At 40.7% G+C, this 20,178-nt stretch overlaps 1 protein-coding gene across 2 annotated transcripts in view; it reads right to left on the reverse strand.

Moving 5' to 3' along the window:
* Positions 1-20,178, reverse strand: part of RERG (RAS like estrogen regulated growth inhibitor) — a 117,273-nt gene that overhangs the window by 40,860 nt on the left and 56,235 nt on the right. The window lies entirely within an intron of this gene.

The raw sequence follows: 20,178 nt of genomic DNA on the forward strand, positions 1-20,178 counted from the left end.
TAAATTCATAAGCAGTCCTCTAATTGTTAATGTTGTCCCTAATAGTGACTGAGAAAAACAGCTGCGTGTATCGGTTCTTTCTTAAATTCAAGAGAATTTTCTCATTTTTTTATCACTTCATCTCAGGCTTCCCTTATATAAGTTGAATTCTGGTACTTAATTCTTAGCTTTTAAAAAAAATGAGAAAATTTAATATATTAAAATATTAAAAATATAGGGTGCCTGGGTGGCTCAGTATATTATATATATACACACATATCCATATGTATATGAATATATATGGATACATATGGATATATATGTGTATATATATATGCATATATCCTTATATTTACATATACATATGTATATGAGTATATATACACATATGTGTATATATATACATACATATGTATGTATTTATATACATACATGCACACACCCTTATATTTAAAGTAAAAAGTTTGTATCCACACCTACTATGGAAAAAAGCAACATAGTGTCAGGCACTGTCAGTCATCATCATCAGATCATCAGGGTTGGAATGAAACCCAGGAGCAAAGACAGAACTGAAACTGCAGGACTCTGCAGTTCTGATGGGAAACAGTTGTTAAGTAATAACAACATGCCACACACTGGAGGGACAGAGTGCTATTCTATAAAAGAATATGGAGATTGAACTCCAGTGGTGGGAATTCCACTTTTAGTAATTTATCTCAAAAGATATATTGGCCAAATGCAAGCAGATATATGTACCAAGATAATTCCTAGGACAGGGTTTTGCCTATGTGTACTAAACAATTAGCCAGATGCTTGATGTGCCAACATGACAATCACGTTTATACTAGATTTGGAGTTCATAGAAAATGACCTACATCAAAGAAAGGATATATATAGATGGTATCTGGGACTGGCCTATAGACCCTCCCAGTGCCTATGACAAACATTACTAAGTGATCATGGTGTAGTCTGTGTTTTCACCATATTCTTAGAATCCTTCCTTCTTGACATACTATTTTTGGGAGTTGCCACCAGCTACTGAAGTGGCAGAAGAGGAGTACATTTTATTATCCAGGATGTAGGCTCTCATGCTCGTGCCATGCTCCCTGGGTCCAGGAACGCTCTTGGGGGCTGCTAGGAGCAGTGAGCAGAAGGCAGAGAATGTGGAGATCGGAGGTTTCTCACAGCACCTCCTCTGCCAGACATTTTGCTTTTCAGATTTCTTTGGAGCAATGGATTTGTTGATAAAGATTTGAAAACCCTTAAGACTCATAATCTCCCTAATAGATAAAGATAAGATCCTTGATATTGAACGACTTGTTGGTCACACAGTTTCTGATGACTACAGAACAATGACTCAATAAAAAAACTTACAAGAACCCAAGCAAACAGACTATTCTGTTCATGAATTACTTTGCCAGAAATAACCACATCCTTGCTTACTCTTAATTTTATCCTTTTAAATTTAGATTTCTTAATAACTCATTCATATTATAGAGAATTTAACTATGTTACAGATGAGTCATTTCTATTGTGTAAGTAAATTTAAACTCAAGTGCTTCTTGGGAGCTAATAATTATTAATGGATATCATTTTTTTAAAGATTTTATTTATTCATTTGACGCGGAGAAAGAGAAAGAGCACAAGTAGGGGGAGCAGCAAGCAGAGGCAGAGGGAGAAGCAGAGTTCCTGCCCAGCAGGGAACCTGACGTGGGGCTCAATCCCTGAGCCGAAGGCAGACACTTAACCAACTGAGCCACCCAGGCATCCTGGATTTCATTTTTAAAAAAGATTTTATTTCTTTATTTGTCAGAGGGAGAGAGTGAGAGTGAGAGCAAGCACAAGCAGGGTGAGTGACAGGCAGAGGGAGAGGGAGAAGCAGGCTCCTTGCAGAGCAGGGAACCCAATGTGGAACTCAATTCCAGGACCCTGGAATCATGACCTGAGCTGAAGGCCGATGCTTAACTGACTGAGCCACCCAGGTGTCCCCACATTTCATTTTTAAAATCCAAAAGTGATTTAGATCAAACTATGTCTTTTGTTCTAATGTGTTTTAAAAATTAAAAAAATGGCCTCTAATTCCCTCATATTGGCTAAAATGCAATTCTATGGAGTGTAAATTGGTACAGCTATTTTGGAAAATTATATGGCAGTGACATATTAAAGCTAACAATATGCTTATCCCCCAACCCAGCAGTTGGGATCCTTGGTGTTCACCCAGTGGAAAGGCATAAGTATGTCCACCAAAGGTCATGTACAAGCATTATCACTGCAACAATATTCATAATAGTCCCACATTCGAAATCTCCCAATTTTCCCAGAGTAAAACAGGTATGTTGTGATGCGACAGTCAATAGAACACTAATGGAACACTGTATGGAAATTAAAATGAATGAATCTGGATAAATCTTGCAAATATAAAGCTAAGTGAAAGAAGTCAGACACAAAAAGGGTCATACTGTCTGCTTCTGTGTATCTAGGGTTAAAGACAGGCAAACCATCTATGTGTTAGAAATGGGCTCACTGGTGACAGCTGGAGGTGTTGTGACTGCACGTGGGGACAAGGGGGACTTCTGAGGGTCTGGGAAAGTGGCCCCGCTGATTTTTCAGGTGTTTTTCACTTGTGAAAATGTGTGCAGCTTTAAAATTATGATTTGCACCCTTTTCTTTTCTGCATGCATTTTTCTTGATGTATCTTATCCATCAATAAAAAATCAAAGAAGTTAACTAATAATTAACCCATCGCATCCAAAAATAGATGGAGAGCTCAGGCATTATGGACCATCAGATCTGGCCAGATTTTGGCCCTTCAGGGTAACTCACCATGTGACTTGGATGGGTCTCTGAGGTTCACAGGTTCATTTTCCTTCTATGAGACAAGAATGAGACTATCTAACTCATAGAACTGTTGCGAGGGCCAGATGGCATGAAAAATAGAAAGGACACGGTATAAAGTCTAATATGTCATATAAAATATTAATAATAACAGCTAACATTTATAGCGTACTTCCCATGTACCCAGTTCTGTTACACGGAATTAATTTTCTCCTAAAAATCCTGTGGGGCAGGGCTTTTATTTGACAAAGCCCCAGACTTTAAATCACTCATCCAAGATCACACACAGCTCTTAGGGGGAAAAGCCAGAATTAAAATTCAATCAGGCTACATACTTACCCAGTATATTATCTTGTGTAATAAGGACCTACTAAATGGCAGTTATTAGTATTACGAGAACAAATCCTGGCAGAGATGTGGGAGGTTATAGGGAAGAATTGAGTGTGAGCTAAATTGTTGTTTTCCAGGAGACAAATGGCAACCGGAGGGTGGGGTTTGGAAAATCTGTGCTAAATAAATGGCTGCTATTATTATTATTATGCAATTGACATACCTAATTGGAGGCAGAAAATGAAAGTACATAAATGCAATGTTAACATTGCACTTCATAAAACAGCTGCACGGAAAGTTAATGGCATGCTGGCCCTGGGTGCCTTAGAGCCTGCTCCCTTAGGAGACACTCCAGGGAAGCAGTCTACCTTGGTAGGCTCTACCCAAAATCAGTGTTGGCTTTGGTGGGGGCTGTGGGTGATTTCTTTCCCTCTATAATGAACACACTTTCTTTCACAGTGGAAAACTCACTTAAAAAATAAAATGAAGTGAAAACAGAAACCAATTTCTGTAAGGCAATAAGAACCACATGTCTTTTAAATGGAAAACATGCCTATTTCTCCTTTGTTTCTTGGAAGCAGCTTGCCAGACACACAGTCCACGGCTTTGAACCGTTTACACAAACACACCCAAGCCAAGGGTTTGCACGCAACAGTTAAATTGCACCCACATTGGCAACTGGATGACTGAAGGGTGGTGGTAAAAATTGATAGTCGCTTCAGTTGAATTCACTTTAAATATTTCTCACAAACCACACACCAGTGACATCTGTGGTAGATGGTGGCATCCCAAGTCACTATGAAAGAAAACCCTAATGATGCAAGATGGGCGGGGGGCAAAGTAAGAAGTGGTAGCAAAATGTATAAATCCTTCTGGTCAAACGGAATGTCCAGGAACTGAATGGTGCGAGAATTGCTACCGTCCACTAGAGGGCACTACCGGTATGTACGTACAAAACTTTCTCCGGAAAAGTTGAACATCCCACTCCCCTCCCCAGTTCTGAGCAGAGAAAACCAATATGATTAGGTCAACAGAATTCCACTTCTATTCTGCTTGCTTTTCCTGCATAAATCAGGTAAGGTTTTTCTTCCTCATGAAGGGATCAATGGACTATGGGTTAACCTTACCATTATGACTCTCTTACATGGCTGAAACCATTTGATTGTAAAAATGCAATTTTACAATAAATGTTGAGTATCTCTCAGGAGCTAAATGCTGAGCTTGTCACCATGATGGTACCAATCAGCTACCAGACTGCCTCCTTGCCTGCAGGTCAGAGATAAATAAAGGGCATCTAGAAAACCATGGGGGCACCTGAGACAACCCATGAACCATCACATAGAAAAGATCTATGGTATTTGGCATTACACTGCTAAACGTGATTGCTCAGTGATGAGCATATTGGCCATAGTCATTTTGGAAAGCAGAGGAAGGGCATAGAAAGACGTGCAACTAGACTAAGCAGAGAGGAAAACAGAAACCAGCACCAGCAAAGTCACAGAAGTAGAAATTTCATTATTATGAAAAACGAATGCCTCTATTTAATATCACTGGCTGTCTGAACATGGATTTGGAAAACCTTTTTAAGATTTATTTATTTATTTATTTATTTATTTACGGAGGGGGGTGGTGGCGAGTGGGAGGAGGGGCAGAGGGAGAGAATCCTCAAGCGGACTTCCGCTGAGGGTGGAGCCTAGAGGAGCCACGGGGATCACCCCGCCCCCCCCAAATCATGGCCTGAGCTGAAATCAAGAGTCAGCACTTAACAGACTGAGCCACTTAGGCGCCGTGGAAAACTTTTAAATGTACCAGTTCACCAGCTTTAGAGACTGGGTGATATTTCTGAGCCCCCTACCATAGTAGGTGGGCTTTTCATATTTTCTGAAACTGTTATCCATCGCGGATTGTGTTTTGTTTCCATAACAGAGTAGACTCTGAGGCAAGCCATCTCTTGGAAACTCAGACCCTCACTTTGTCCTGCTTGATCCTGGTTGGAGTAGGGGTTTGTTCTAAAAAGAGGGAACACAGGGCACTGTCCCGCTTGTACTCCTGAAAATTCAGGTCATGTGGCAGTGCCCTAGGAGCAAAGTTTGACACTGACTCCTTGAATTGAGGGAACCAATCCAGCTGAAACACCTCCATGTGGTATCCCATGTACTAGGAATTGAAAATTGCTACGAAAAATATGTTTTAAAAGTTAATTTTCACATAGAATTTGAAATTTAATTGAAATTTTTTTTTTATTGGAACAAGACCTAGTATACATGTTTTTAGGTATTAAAGCCTAATACAGGGACACCTAGATGGCTCAGTTGGTTAAGTGTCTGCCTTTGGCTCAGGTCATGATCCCAGGGTCATGGGATCGAGTCCTGTGTGGGGCTCTTTGCTCAGCAGGGAGCCTGCTTTTTTCCCTTTGCTTGCTACTCCTCCTGCTTGTGCTTTCTCTCTCTCTCTGAGAAATTTACAAACAAAGTCTTTAAAAAACAAAACCTGATTTAGTTACATTATTATTAATTGAAAAAAAAAGATTCTTTTGTCATAATAACTTTTCTTCAAAATTATCATCACTTTTTACTATATTGAATTCTCTGCTGTTTCTCATGTCATGCTACTTAGGAAAATGCTACTTTCTTGTTAAATTAATATGTGCAGACAAGCATTTACTCACTACACATCAACATGACCTCCTTATAAGTCATCACTCCTCATATTTATGGCCTAAGAATGAGGTAGTTCGAATGAGTCACATATTTACACTTAGTCCAGAGATTAAGAAAAAAAAAAATTAACACCACAATTCAGTAATGGAAAAGATTGTTATACATTAATTTTCTGGGTCAGTATTTTTCCATCTGTTCTGGAGACCCAAGTGTCACCCAAGGCTTCTTCAGTTTTGAAAGGAAGAACAGGAGAAGTTATGATGGATGCTTATTGTAGATTTGATTATAATTGTCTGCCACTTGAAAAGAACACAGCCAACCACTGTGAAGGTTACTCTTCTGAACAGAGGAAAATATAAGCCAGGGGTATAGGCTTTTACTATTTGAAACAAATGAAAGTGAATTAAATTTCCCAAATAACAGGGCACCAGGCATGCTACCGATCAAAAAAGAGGCAGAGTCTAGTGTTTATAAATGAAGGGAAAGCCATGAAATTCAGGAAGAAGCCAATAAGACCTAGAAGGAAATAATGAAGAATCACACTCCATGGAAAATGTAGGAGTAACTGGATAGCATTTATAATTTATAGAAAAAGAACATTCATGGTACATTACTTTTGGCATTCTATCATATAAATGAGACATCTGGAATAAATAAAGTTGCTGAAGGCAAATTATGTGATTCACATTTTATTAATATGTAATGATCTCCTCTGGTGTTTTTTAAAGTTCGATACTGTAATGGGTTGAATTGATATTGAATTAATACTGATATTGAAGTCCCAACCCCTAGGGCCGTTGAATGTGACCATATTTGGAGATAGGGTCTCCGCAGAAGATCAAATTAAGATGAGGTCATTAGGGTGGGCCCTTATCCAACATGACCACATCCTTGTAAAAAGAGGAGATTTGAATGCAGAGATAGATATGTGCAGAGGGAGGATGATGTGAAGACACCAGAAAACACCATCTACAAGCCAGGGAGTGCCTGAGAGCAGCAGCAGCAGGAGACAGGCCTGGAACAGAGGCTGCCTCACAGCCTCAGAGAGAGCCCTGTTTACTTCGGACACCTACTTTTAGACTACTATGCTCCAGGATGGTCAGTCATATACTTCTGCTATCTGAGCCACCCAATTCGTGGTTCTTTGTCATGACAGCTCCAGAAAACAAACACAGGCATGGATCCTTGATCTCTGTCTCTGGGCCCCCCACTGAGCTGCCCAGCCTTCTTGGCAATCAACAGAGCACAGACCTTGTGTCCAGACTGCCCTTAGATTCAGCCACCTGATCTGGTCCTTAACCACGTCACACTGCCACCCAGATAAAGCCAGCTCCTTTTAAAATGTGCCAGCCCGACACAATTAGTAGGGCAAATCTGTTGTGAAAAGTCACCTACTGCCTGGGGACACTAAATGAATTCTATGTTAATTATCAGTCCCCATAAAGGAAGCAGTGGCCTCAACAATCAGAGGAGAATCAAAGTTTGATTGTATTTCGTTTTCTTCCAGGAAAATTTGGCCAAATAGCTGGAGTAGTCTGACTAATAAGAATGTAGCAGAATTTAAAAACAAAAACAAAACACTGGGATTAGCCAGAAGCCACCATGATATCCACCAATGACCAAAGAGCACACAGCAAGGCTTCCTACCCAATGGGGTAATCACTGTAGGTGAAAATTTGCCCCAGTCACGCTCAGCGATCATGCTTATAAATGTCACCTCTGTGTTTTAGGGAAGATGATGTCGTAAGAACCATTAGGCAAACAGAATTTTTATGATTACAAGCTTTAAAATATTTTAAGCTTCAAGAATGCCTCTGTCCTGATATTTGATGAAAAAGCTTTAGAGGAGCTAATTTAAATGAGATTATAGGATCATTACATTTTCATTTTTTGAAATGTAAGTTATACGTGCTAGTGCCACACTCTCTTGATCTTTGCTCCACAAAGAGACTGGGAAAAGACACGGAATAGTAGATGTCTAAAATGATAAGTTGTGATAAGAAACTCAGCTAAGAGATGTTCAGGTGGGGGAGGAAGACCAAACAAGGAAACCTAAAGGGGGGGAAAAAAAAAAGAAAGAAAGCAGGCATAATAATAGAATATCTAAAGTAATCTAATACCATTAAATTTTTTCATCTTTCATTTTCCAGTAAGGGTCTATGATGCATTGTAACTATCAGAAAAATATGCATGCACCTGGTGCCACCTGGGGAGGTGTGACCAGGATCTGCCTGTTGGAAAATAAAGGATTTTAAAAAAATGAAATTCGAGAAAATGACACATAAAAGGACAACTTCATTTTCCAGCAATGCAAAAATATAGCTAAAATCATCCACCCTCCAGCATAGTCCTTCCGGGCTGTGTTTTCACAGGCAAATGAGGGTGGAGAGAATCACAAAAGCCTTGGCTCCAATCCACCTAGGTGGCCTGCTAACACAGGCCCAACTCCCCAGAGCACTGGGGTCCATGGAGCTGCTGTCAGAAGATCTGCTTTCATTAAAGTAGAGCAGGAAGGAGAACAAGCAAGGGGGCTTCGCAGAGGAACTGCCCAGGCTTCTGGTCCTGGACGGGCTTGGGGGAAAGGAGGGGAGACGGGGCTGCTGCTTCTTTTTACCTGGAAGTACTGGGTGGGACATCCGTAATAGTACCTAACAATTATCTTGTCCAGCATTTAGAGCCTTTCTCTCTTCCTGCTGGGTCACTGCAATGCCCCAGGGGACTCTGAAAGCAGCCAGTTGTTAGTCCCACTAAAGGAATGAAGGGGTTTCTGCTCCAGAGCAGAATTGTTAACTATTCTTGTGCCAGGTAGCATTCTGGCATTGGCTATAAGCCAATTCTCAAATAATAATATAAAGGAAGTAACATTGGGATGCCTGTGTGGCTCAGTTAGTTAAGCAGGCATGATCTGCTCAGGCATGATCCCAGAGTCCTGGGATCCATTCTCCACCCCCACCCCACCCCCACTGCCAACAAATAGGGCTCCCTGCTCAGCGGGGAGCCTGCTTCCTCCTCTGCCTCTGCCTGCCGCTCCCCCTGCTGGTATGCTCTCTCTCTCTCTCTGTCTCTGATAAATAAATAAATAAATAAATAAATAAATAAAATCTTAAAAAAAATAGAAGACATATAATTACAAATAAAATGAACTAGGTTGGGATACCACTATTAAAATATTCAAAAATATTGACATACCATTTTAAAAATGTTTTTTAAACAAATTTGTGATCTAGCAATTACATGTATTCTTGTTAACATTTTAAATAAGAGCTAGTCACGAGTTTAATAATTGCCTAAAAATTATCATACTCTCAAGTTTCTTTTTTTTTATTCTCTCTCTTTTTTTAATTTATTAAATTATTTTATTTTTTTATAAACATATAATGTATTTTTATCCCCAGGGGTACAGGTCTGTGAATCGCCAGGTTTACACACTTCACAGCACTCACCATAGCACATACCCTCCCCAATGTCCATAACCCCACCCCTCTCTCCCGACCCCCCTTCCCCCAGCAACCCTCAGTTTGTTTTGTGAGATTAAGAGTCACTTATGGTTTGTCTCCTTCCCGATCCCATCTTGTTTCATTTATTCTTTTCCTATCCCCAAACCCCCCATGTTGCATCTCCACTTCCTCATATCAGGGAGATCATATGATAGTTGGCTTTCTCCAATTGACTTATTTCGCTAAGCATAATACCCTCTAGTTCCATCCACATCATTGCAAATGGCAAGATTTCATTTCTTTTGATGGCTGCATAGTATTCCATTGTGTATATATACCACCTCTTTATCCATTCATCTGTTGATGGACATCTAGGTTCTTTCCATAGTTTGGCTATTGTAGACATTGCTGCTATAAACATTCGGGTGCACATGCCCCTTCGGATCACTACGTTTGTATCTTTAGGGTAAATACCCAGTAGTGCAATTGCTGGGTCATAGGGTAGCTCTATTTTCAACTTTTTGAGGAACCGCTATGCTGTTTTCCAGAGTGGTTGCACCAGCTTGCATTCCCACCAACAGTGTAGGAGGGTTCCCCTTTCTCCGCATCCTCGCCAGCATCTGTCATTTCCTGACTTGTTAAATTTAGCCATTCTGACTGGTGTGAGGTGATATCTCATTGTGGTTTTGATTTGTATTTCCCTGATGCCGAGTGATGTGGAGCATATTTTCATGTGTCTGTTGGCCATCTGGATGTCTTCTTTGCAGAAATGTCTGTTTATGCCCTCGCCCATTTCTTGATTGGATTATTTGTTCTTTGGGTGTTGAGTTTGCTAAGTTCTTTATAGATTTTGGACACTAGCCCTTTATCTGAGATGTTGTTTGCAAATATCTTCTTCCATTCTGTCAGTTGTCTTTTGGTTTTGTTAACTCTTTCCTTTGCTGTGCAAAAGCTTTTGATCTTGATGAAATCCCAATAGTTCATTTTGCCCTTGCTTTCCTTGCCTTTGGCAATGTTCCTAGGAAGATGTTGCTGTGGCTGAGGTCGAAGAGGTTGCTGCCTGTGTTCTCCTCAAGGATTTTGATGGATTCCTTTCTCACATTGAGGTCTTTCATCCATTTTGAGTCTATTTTCATGTGTGGTATAAGGAAATGGTCCAATTTCATTTTTCTGCATGTGGCTGTCCAATTTTCCCAACACCATTTATAGAAGAGGCTGTCTTTTTTCCATTGGACATTCTTTCCTGCTTTGTTGAAGATTAGTTGACCATAGAGTTGAGGGTCTATTTCTGGGCTCTCTATTCTGTTCCATTGATCTATGTGTCTGTTTTTGTGCCAGTACCATACTGTCTTGTCAAGGTTTTTTTTAAATATTTTATTTTTAAGTCATCTCTACACCAATATGGGGCTCAAACTCACAACCCCTAGATCAACAGTGTCATACTTTACTGACTGAGCCAGCCAGGTGCCCCCATAATCCCAAATTAATTATGAATATAAATGACATTTTGAAATATCAGCAACAAGTGATAGGATTGAAAATATCTGTGATTTCTATTGATCACAAAGTCACAGGTATCGCTAACAATACTGTGATCTGTAGTGACATTCACAGTGGAAGGCAGTGCTAAATTTCACTTAAATAAAATTTTTTTTAAAGATTTTATTTATTTATTTAACAGATATCACAAGTAGGCAGAGAGGCAGGCAGAGAGAGAGAGGGGAAAGCAGGCTCCCTGTGGAGCAGAGAGCCGGATGCGGGGCTCGATCCCAGGACCCCGGGATCATGACCTGAGCCGAAAGCAGAGGCTTTAACCCACTGAGCCACCCAGGCACCCCCACTTAAATAAAATTTAAAAGTGAGTGGAAATTAAGAGGAAATGTACTCCCATCCAAGTTCACAGGCCCTCTGAAATCTATCTGCTGGCTGCTCGGTGAGTCTGGACCTTAGGTTAAAAACCGCTGTCGAGGTCTACTCACCCTGATGAGGAAGTTTACCACGAATAATGACACCACCACATCAGTTTTCAAGCAGTTGTATTATGATTATCCACTCTGAACAAGTGTTTGTTTAATCTCTAGCTCTCTGATGATTCAGAAAGCATTTCAAAATCTTACAGCAAGCCCAAGTAGCACTGTGGGTCCTAAATGCTACTGGCCTTGAGATGGGAGGAATGCTTGTGAATGAAATTGTTGGGGTCAGAAAATCTATCACAGTTGTTGGTGCTTTCTCTCTAAACCACAATAGGCAAAAATTATGCAAGAGTGGATGAGGTTATCATTGTGCTATGAGTCTGCAGGAGAAAAAGTAGAGTGTGTTGATCGCTACAGTTCATAAAACAGAATAGTTCAAGCTTAGTGAGATTCCGAAGTTACGCTGAAGTTCTTTCCAAACTCAACCCTGCCATTCACATTAGACAAGTCATTTTACTTCTCTAAATTTTAGTTATCTGAGCTGCTAAATGGAAATAAAAGTAGTGCCTACCTCAAAAATATTAAGGGGTTAAATGAGATAAAATCATAGAGTATCCCTCGCCTGTTTTGAAATGAGAAGAGGAGGCCTGGCCACAGATCTGTCAAATACCTCAGCCTATCTTCTCTTTTAGCTTCTTTTCTGGGACCTGCTCTATATTCTCCCCTTCGGTGAGTGTGCTCTGGTTTTCATTCTGGACTCTGAAGTCTCCTTGGTTTAAAACGGCAGGAAGAAATGGAAGCGGCCCCTTAGATTGCGTAAGACAGACACTCAGGGCATCCCAGAATAGCTTAAAATTATGTGTAGTCAGCAGATAAGAGTTTAGGTCTGGTATCAGCTCTAAAATATCTTGTGATTTTTGGGAAATATTTTACAATCCAGCCACCCCCAGTTTTGCTTTGCCAAAATGTCATGAGGGACGTGCAAGGAGCTTGAGAACTAGCAAGTAATTTTTCATACAAATTCCCATCAGTTGGGGCTGACTTGAAGAATGTAATTTATCGCCATTCTTGGGAAACAACTGTATTCCTGTTTCATGACGATATGGTACTAAAGCTGATCAGCTATATCCTGTCCCTAAAATGATAGGGCTGAACTTACCAGGAGTGTCCCATTTTAACCCCCTTTGGTTCCCACATTATAATGAAAGACGCAAAGATTAAAAACAAAGCAAAACAGAACTCCCACTCCAAAACACACAGACACAAAGATAACTGATGATTAGGAAATAAGAGTTTTGACTGCCTACTTCAGGAAGCTAGGCTTTTCTTTCTTATCCTGGCGAGATGCAGATAATCGCGTCTGCTGATAGGGGAATTTTGGTTTCCCATTTTTTTTGGTCATTTTTTTTTTGAGAATGTACATTCAAACCTAGAAAAAAGCTATGAAAATAGAATAAGTAACTCTCATATACTCTTATGAGATCCACTCATTTTTTACACTTTGCCCCATTTATTTTATCCTTCACTCACTTCTCTCAATACCTAGATGGATGATAGATAGAGAAATAGACAGGTATACAAATCTCCCTATATAGCTACACATAGAGGGAATCTATATATATTCACATTTTCTGTGCCATTAGAGAATAAATTGGGGATTCTATGCATTCTTACCTCGAAATATTTTAGTATGTATACTTAATAAAGATATTTTATAATATGTCAATACAATTACCAGTATCAGAAAATTTGGCATTGATACAGTATTATCTAATCCATAGTTCATACTCAAATTTCCTCAATTGTCCCAATAATGTTGTTACAATTCTTTTTTTTTTTCCCCCGTGGTTCAGAGTCTGATCCAGGAGCAAACATTCCATTTAGTTGTCATATATCTTTACTGTCTTTTAAACTGTAATTTTTCCTCAGTCTTCTTTTTTTTTTTTTAAGATTTATTTATTTATTTAAGAGAGAGAGAGAGAGAGAGAGAGCATGAGCAGGGGGAGGGGCATAGGTAGCTGGAAAATCCTCAAGAAGACTTCCTGCCCAGTACAGAGCCCAACTCGGGGCTTGATCTCACAACCCTGAGATCACGACTTGAGCTGAAATCAAGAGTGTATGTATGCTCAGGGGATTAAGTGCCCCCAGCTCTCGTTGAACCCCCTGTCAGGCAGAGCTTAGAGCTCCCTGTTCAGCGGGAAACCTGCTTCTCCCTCTCCCACTCCCCCTGTTTGTGTTCCCTCTCTCACTGTCTCTCTCTCTCTGTCAAAAAATAAATAAAATCTTTAAAAATAAAAAAAGTCTATGCTCAACTGATTGTGCCATCTAGCTGCCCCTATCTTTCCTCTCTTAAACTGTAATATTTCCTCAGTCTTCTTTAAAAAAAAATATTTCAAGCCTCTGACAATTTTTAAAAAGATTTTATTTATTTATGTGACAGAGAGAGAGAGAGAGAGCGAGTGCACAAGCAGGCAGAGTGGCAGGCAGAGGCAGAGAAAGAAGGAGGCTCCCTGCCAAGCAGGGAGCCCAATGCAGGGCTCAATCCCAAGACCCTGGGATTATGACCTGAGCCAACGACAGCAGCAGCGGCTTAATTGACTAAGCCACCCAGGCATCCCAAGCCTTTGACATTTTTTTTTTAAGATTTTTATCTATTTATTTGACAGAGATCACAAACAGGCAGAGAGGCAGGCAGAGAGAGAAGGAGGGGAAGCAGGCTCCCTGAGAGCCTGATGTGGGGCTCGATCCCAGGATTCCGGGATCATGACCTGAGCCGGAGGCAGAGGCTTTAACCCACTGAACCACCCAGGCGCCCGCCTTTGACATTTTTGAAAGAGCACAAAGCATCCTGAAGAGTATACAGTTTTGGAAGAGGGACAGACTAAAATGTCCCTCAGTTGGGTTTGTCCAATATTTCCTCATGATTAGATTCAGCTTGTGTATTCGGGGCAGAAATGCCAGAGAAGTGACGTTGTGTCCTTCCCAGTAAATCATATCAGGAGACACAGGCTGTTGGTTTGTCTCATCACTGGTGATGCTAACTTTATTCCCCAGATGAAGGTGGCAATTTTCAGGTTTCTCCACTATAAATTCATTATTTTTCCATTTGCAATTAATAAATAACTTGGGCAAGATACTCTGAGACTATGTAAATACCATGATCCTCATCAAACTGTCACCCATCAGTTTCACAACCACCAACGACGTGCCTGAATCAATTAGGACTATAACACTGCCCAAATGGTAGTTCTCTTAATCTGCTGTTCCTTCTGCTCTTCCTAGTTGATATTCTGTTGTAAGTTTTTGTTTATATTGTCATGGACTCCTGTGTTCTCATTTTATTCAAGGGGTTGTAATCCATTACTGTCAGTATTGATTTTGTCTCAGTGTTGGCCCCTGAGAGTCCTCTTGAGCTAGTTCTTGTCCTGTGCCCTTTTGACAGGTCCCATCATCTGTTGAGCATAATCATGACAGTATTTCACTCCTTTGCATAATTTGCTGCCCTGTTAGTACAAAAGTATCTTTAGCTCTTACATAAAGATGATTCATTTTACTTTTACAGGAAGGAGAATAATGATTAATGATTGGTTTAACTATATATATATATATATATATATATATACACATGTATATATACATATATATATTCCTTTTAAATTTATATTTAGCTTTTCAGGATTTTTGGTTTTCTTTATTTTAGTTAGCCAAATAGATTTCAGCTATTTCCTTATATTTATTGATAAAAGGATAGGTCAGACTCAAAACAAAAGAAACAACAAAGAATTCTAGACAAGTCTTCTTCTTGAGTCTGAAGAAAGAAAGACATTTTGGATCTTGGCCCTACACAAGGGAGGAAAATTATAATATGTCACTGCTCATATAAGACTGAAGAGAACATTAGAGATCACCTTAAGTTTTGGAAATGGACATAATTAATCAGTAATGCCAATAACAGTCTAATAATAACAAGAAACCATACGGTTGAGTACTTACTAATTATGGGTACTGTTCAAAGTGTTTCAATGAAAAATCCTGCCCCAAAACATGGATGTATATACTGTTGTTATTCCCATTTCACAATTTTTAAAAATAAGTCTTGGGAAGTGTAAGAAACTTTTACATTGTAACTACCTGGCAGAGGCAGAAGTTAAACCCAGTTTTGGCTTCAGTCTCTGTACTCTTGGTAAAGAAAGTAGAGAGGATTGTAGAAACATATGCTAACCCATCCTAGGGGTAGAGATGAAAAACTTTCCTAACGAAGTGTTGTCTAAACTAAGACGAAAGATGAGATACTGTTTCATCAAAATGAGTCTCTGATGAAGCTTTCAAAGTCCTTACACAGGACAATGGTAGGGCAACGGGAAGAGAAATGTGTGAGGTCAGAACTCAAATCTCATTGTGGAAATGAGTGCCTACTCTTGTTAGGCACCAAGTGGACCCAGGCATGCACACAGCCCAGAAAGGGCACTGCCACCAGGAGAAAGCATGGAGTGGGCCAATCAGAATAAGGGAAAAAATCAGGAGATCTAGTCTTCCAACATACCAAATTAATTCTCCAGCAAAAGGTGGGGGGGAGCTTGGGCATACAAATGTTAACTACACAAACTGAAAACACAGACTCCAAAGTCTTTTTTCCCACTCTTAGAGCCATCTGCTAAAGCACTGCTTTTTAGGCAAAGGGATAATTCAGCATGCTTCACTGATCAAAGTGCTGGGGGGTAATATGGATAGGGGATCAGAGTGGGGTAAAGAAAAGAAAGATTTTGCTCTTTTTGCTCAAGAAGATCTCTTATGTTCTTAAGGAGGGAAAATAAAGTATGAAGAATAGAAAATAGCACAAGTAAATTTACCCTACAGTTATACATTTATATTTCTAGGCTCTTAGAGATCATCTAGTCAAACTCCCTTACTTTGCAAATGTGAAAATGGACCCATCAGGAAAAGTCTTGCATCTGATCACATAACTACTGACTAGCACAGGTCTCCTTACAATGTAGATCCAGACCTTGAAATCCTATAATATACACTTGTATTGTGAACAATTTAGATTCTTACCATTATCAGTAGCTATATAGAGAGATATTCAGGTAAGCCTAAATTTTTGCTAAGAATTTCGACAAACTTCGCTGAAGCAACACAAGCATTATGTGTTCTGGGACCTTTAGTTGTGTTAATGAGGATCCGTCAGCTTCATGGTGACATGGCCTTTCTGCCCTCTGTTGAAATACGACAGATGTGGGTGGAGATCACCAACACTTTCCTTTTGCTGAGAGCCAGCAATGCCGGAAGCACTACACAAACCTGAGCAGAGACTACCCCTGCCAGGTGGCCTGATACTCACAAATGAGAAAGGAATAGCATAACAGGGAAAGTTGACTCAGGCTGGAGGGAAGAAGATGGGATGAGGGCTGATGTTTATAATTTCATTCTGTGACTCATAGGGGCGTTTTATCCTAGATTATAGCCTTTGAACTAGTGTTCAAAGGATACCAGTTAATTTTTTAAATGACTACACTGATTTATTAAGAGGACAGGTTACCCAAAAGAACTAAAATTCAGGGGTGCCTGGGTGGCTCAGTGGGTTAAGCCTCGGCCTTCGGCTCCGGTCATGGTCTCAGGGTCCTGGAATTGAGCCCCGCATCGGGCTCTCTGCTTGGCAGAAACCTGCTAACCACCCACCCCTGCCTGCCTCTCTGCCAACTTGTGATCTCTCTCTCTGTCAAATAAACAAATAAAATCCTAAAAAAAAAAAAAAAAAAAAAAAAAACAACCTAAAATTCAACATGGATCTGAAGAACCAAGCTAGAAAGAAGAACTGTTTTCAACAGGGACTAGGACATGCATCTCGAAGGGGGAAAGGAAGTAATTTAATAGTCAGATGGTTTCTAATGCAATTTCAGATCTGTACAGTGGGAGTGTGTCATAGGGTCTAGCCAGGAAAATGTAATACCATCTAGATCTTTCACACAGAGGGCATTTAATAGAGGGAAACTGTTATTCAAGAGGATGGAAGAACTGGAGGTCCAGTTAGGAGATGGGGACGCAACAGCAGAAAGCTATAACGCTAATGAGAGCTGAAAGGACAATGGGAGGGGGCAACTAACCAGGGCCTAGTTGTCTGGAACCTTCCAGAGGGAGCTGGATTCAGTGGAGACTGCTTGCAAGAGCATGGAGGGAGGGGCTTTTTTTTTTTTTTTTTTTGAGGTAATTAGAACTCTAGAGGAAAAGAAGCTACTACAGGAGACACAAAAAGAAGCAAAGAGAGAAAGAGGGACAAACATTGTGGTTTTCCTCCTTCCTACCCTTCAATCTCTGCCACTGCCTTGGCCAAATATACTGGTAAAGCAAAGGACAATGGAGCCTAGAAAATGTAATTCCCTCTGAAACAGAGAAGAGCCAGAAAAGAGCAGAAAAAAATCCAAAATGACCCAGGTAGTTGATCAGAATCCAGCACATTTAATGTAGTCTGACCCCAGCAGTTTGCTGTTACGCTGATCTCTGAGCCAATCCTGACTGAGGCCAGTTTGCCTTAGGACCTCAGTGACTGCGGGGTCTGGATGTGTCCATCCTCCTCTCTGGTGCTTCTGAAGTAAACTCCAAACTCGCCGTCTAGTTGGCAAGCTTTAAAGTGTTCGGACCATCAGGAAGTTAGACTCCAGCTCTCCACAGGAGTCTGTTCCGAACCTGCTGTGTCTTCCTGAGACCCTGACAGCCTAAGCAGCTCTTATTAATTCCCTCTTCCAAAGGATTCATGCAAACTGGAACTCTCAAATCTGGACCAGGATATTGATCCAAAATGGACTGAGTGCAGCCCTCAGTGGGACGTCCCTCGACGGCACCAGTGAGTGTCTGCAGACTCTGTGTCCCCACCTACCGGACTGGACCTCCTTGATCAGGTCAACAGCACCTGCCATCATCGGAAGGCTGCCAGCCACAGGACTGTCAAACAGTGAAATTGAGCTTTTCTTCTTTAACTTTCCTTCAGTAATTTGCCACCCGTGTAAGATGTTAATTAGCACAAAATAGTCAAAGGTGTGTGAGAATATGATAGAAATAAAACAAAATTTGCTTTAGAAACTTGACCTTTGCCCCCCCGGAGAGAATCTAAAAGAGTGTTAGTGAAGTTTTCCAGTGAAGTGGTCTCTTCACTGCTCAAAAAACTTAAATGTAAGAGCAAATTGTAGATAATCCTCTTGGCATGAAGGACTGCGCTTGTTCTTGAAGGCTTCAGCTGCTTCTCTAGACCCACCTCTGAGCTAAATGAACAGGGGAATGAAGTGTACTGAAACCCTAGTGGATCCTGAGGACTCCATCAGCTGTTTGACCATTTTCCCCTCTCCCTGCGGCACTTCAAAGCTGAAGGTGAAAGGACGTCTCCTTGCTTCCCTGCAGAGTCCTGGTGACATTAGTCATAACAGGGCAGCAGCCACTCAAAGACGGCAAATCACTGACTTCTGGCTCTGCGTGTAAACCGTTACAGTACAACTGAGGAGGTTCGATTGGAACCCAGTATACCAACCGCTTCTTCTAGCCAACAATCTTTTAACTTCTGCCAAAGATTTTTTTTTTCACTAAAATAAAGTTGCTCAGACTCCAAAAATAACATCTGTTGCTCAGAGTAACATATTCAAACAACATAATAAACTGTACTTCTAGAAAACACACTCTGGGCTTCCCTAAGGGATCTTGTAGAATGCATGCCATGGGGTCCTGGGGTCCCTTACTTCATGCACCGCCCACTCTTGGGCCAATGATTTTGTTGTTGTGGTAAGAGTTACCGTGCCCCAGTTGCCTCCATTTGCAACAGGAAGTGACTGGAGAGGCTTTCAATGACAGTCCTACCCAGATGTGCTGGGAAGGCTTTCAGAAGTGGGGTGTTTTTCTTAAATTGAGACCGTGGTGCCCGGGAGTTGGTTCAAGGGAGATCTGAGAAGTTTAAAAAATAAAAACGACAATGGTATCACTCTCCGCATAGTATGCTGTTAGATTCTCTGAAAGTCAGCTCTGCTTTCAAGCCTCACCTAACCCTCTCCCTCCAACCCCCCAGACATAAGCCAGAATTTGCTGATCTTAGAGCTTTAGCCTCTCCCTCCCTCTCTCCCTCCCTCCCTCCCTCTCTCCCCCCCTCCCTCCCTCTCTCCCTCCCTCCCATTCTTTTGCAGATAGGAGGACTAAAGCAAGGAGGTGCTTGGATCACAGTCTGCTCCAGGACTATAATGACCTCCCCTGATCATCTCCTCGGTGTAAGTCATGAGGTCTAGGAGAGCTGGGATAGGCAGGATATGTCGGTGGTGTATAATCATTACCACTACTAGAGAGAATTTAAGATGTCCATTTCTGTATGCTTAGGCTAAAGGACTTAGCTTCATGAGCACCATCATTTCAGACTTGAGCAAGAATCCCAAAGATGATTTCTATTGTTATTGACCCCTCAAAAGCCTGAGGAATTGCCCAGCTGCCTGCCTGGGCAATGGTGTGTAGTAGAGGCAATGAAGGGAAGTGGCTGCCAAGGGCAGAGAAGCAAGGAAGCGGAGCTAGTGATCCCAGGGTTTCTTACAGTCCAAAAAATATTGAAAAGGAATATCCACTGTCGTGGTCTTGCAAAGAGAATTTTTACAAATAAAACATCATGTTTGTACAATTCATCCAATTTAATCTAATTCCTTGATTCTAGGGAAGTATGATGTAAAAGGGATGGGAAAATGTGATTTTTTTTTCAGTCTGAATTCTCCCATGTAATTATGGGACTCAGGTTCTTTGAGCTTCATTTTCCTGATGTTGATGGTGGTGATACTCACATTCCCAAATATACAGGTTATTTGATTTGGAAATTACAGTAAGTTTCCATGTATGAAATTATAAAAGATATAGGACTTTGCTGTTATCATCATCATTATTATTATTTAGGATGTTGTAAATAATCACGATACTGCCTGACAAAGGGCTGGACCCTGACGTTTAGGAACCTTCCTGACCCCAAGATTCTATTAACCCAAATCCCTAAGATATCTATTATCCCTTACT

The sequence above is a fragment of the Lontra canadensis genome, unplaced genomic scaffold (genome assembly GCF_010015895.1).
Source record: "Lontra canadensis isolate GAN:19392208 unplaced genomic scaffold, GSC_riverotter_1.0 scaffold9, whole genome shotgun sequence".
Lineage (NCBI taxonomy): Eukaryota > Metazoa > Chordata > Mammalia > Carnivora > Mustelidae > Lontra > Lontra canadensis.